We start from the raw sequence: 2049 nt of genomic DNA, 5'->3' as shown, positions 1-2049 counted from the left end.
CCCCCCCCCCCACCACCACCCTGGTATAAGCAACAACAACAACAAGAACATTACTCATGGGAGAGAGACAGACAGAGAGTGTGGAGAGCAGCAAATTGCAAAAGCTGTCTTGTCCATCTTAATACCAAACAGACAAACCGGTCAACAAGCAAAGGTGAGCCATCAAAGGAGGCCTCACATTGTCATTCAACCTGTTAGAAATGGTAGCTAATTCCACTACAATGCAGTCCTCGAACTCAATGGATTCTGTACTGGTATGGAAAGTGGGTGGTAAAAGATGGTGACGACGGTGATGATGGTTTTACACACACACACACACACACACACACACACACACAAACAAGATGTTCAATACACACCTGCATTAAAGGTGTGCAAAGACTGATATAACTATGTTTTATAAATTGGAGTATTTCCTCAAATTTAAAGTTTTCATGCAATTGGCATAAGTCAAAAATATAGAGATTGTTGAGTGTGAAATATTCCTCTTAGAGAGGCAATGATGACCGTGCTTGGCTGACCAGTGACCAGTACCTGGTCTTAACGATTCAGCCAACTTATTTGCTTTGCAGTGAAGTACAGATATTAACAACGGAAAGTAAGAGATGAAAACATTGGGAATTCTCTTCTGATGTCTTTGTAAAATTCTTTACAGAAAGAGTTCTAAGAACTGAAGTTAACATAAAAAAATAAGTGAATATCAACTTAACAGAAACCAGTGAATTCTATAGCCTTTCAAAATAAACTGTTTAGCATAGAATTTATGTAAAATAGTTTGGTCAATAATATATGATGCAAATAAAAATCAATTTCGGTTAATTGTATAAGAATTTTTTTCCAATTTTGAGCCAAAAAAAAATTAATAGAATCTAGCATAAAACTGAACATTTGATCTGAATAAAGTGATTCTAGAAACTTCAATTTCATGATGAGTTAAAATCACATTTGTCAGTTTTTTTTTTTTTTATGTTTACAAACTGCAAACACTCAACAGAGTCAAATGTATTCCAGTTATTCCTTATCAATTTAATGAATTAAATTTATCAAAGATCACTCCTGGTGTAATTATATCTTATTTTTAATTGTGTAAAAGATTTCTTCAATAAATATCCATTGTAGATTGAATTTGTTAAAAACTGTGTTTGAATCAAAAAGTGGACTGATGCTGTTTATTGCTGTTATTATTGATGAATTTTTACTTTGTGATTGACCCAATAAAAGGTCTCTTAACTCGCACACCGTGAACCTGTTATGAATGACTAATACAAAGTTATGTAAGAGTCATAATCAGAGCAAATGGATCTGGCGAGACATTGGGAAGTGGAGGGAATAGGGAGAGGAGATACATGGAGTGGTCGATACAACAGATACACAGCAACATATGCATTATGGTGCTCAGATTCAGAATAACTAGAGCTGGGGCACCAGGGAGGAGCTCATGTTGCCCTTTAAAGCAGATCCTTATGGCATGGATAAACTTACCGATCACGTATCCTTAACATGGCACTGCAACCTCTAACCAGGGAAGAACACGAAGAAAAGTATTCTACATTGCAATTGTCTAAAAGTCTGCCAGTTCCAAGTAGTGTTAATCTTTGTGTCTGTAGGTTCTAACCAGCTGAGTAAAGCCAGTTATCACATCATCACCTCCTTTAGTTTGGCTGATACTCCTAGTTTCACAAGAATCTGGTCATCAGAAATTGTGACATGACAGGACCAAAGCCAAAATTGTAAAATCAGGTCAAAAACAAAAAAAAAAACCTCCTAAAAGACTGTCTAAATGTGCAAAGGATGAGTTTGATATTGTTGCAGTGAAAATTAGACATAAAGAACAAAAATGACTTGGACTGGGTGGAACAAAGTGTACACAAAATGGAATGTAAGGGAGAAAGATATTTGATTCTTGTTTTATGATATAATCCTCACACGCATATGTATATATGTATATATACCATCATCACCATCATCATCATCATATCATATATAATTATATAGAACAAATTATATATATATATATATATATATATATATATATATATATATATATAT

The 2049-nt window shown here is 34.4% G+C and overlaps 1 protein-coding gene across 3 annotated transcripts in view; it reads right to left on the bottom strand.

The window, feature by feature from the left end:
- Window positions 1-2049, bottom strand: part of LOC106873257 (ubiquitin carboxyl-terminal hydrolase 2) — a 59644-nt gene that overhangs the window by 21348 nt on the left and 36247 nt on the right. The gene's annotated exons all lie outside the window — the stretch shown is intronic.

This window comes from Octopus bimaculoides, chromosome 20 (genome assembly GCF_001194135.2).
Source record: "Octopus bimaculoides isolate UCB-OBI-ISO-001 chromosome 20, ASM119413v2, whole genome shotgun sequence".
NCBI classification, from domain to species: domain Eukaryota; kingdom Metazoa; phylum Mollusca; class Cephalopoda; order Octopoda; family Octopodidae; genus Octopus; species Octopus bimaculoides.
This window is presented reverse-complemented; position numbering and strand designations above follow the sequence as displayed.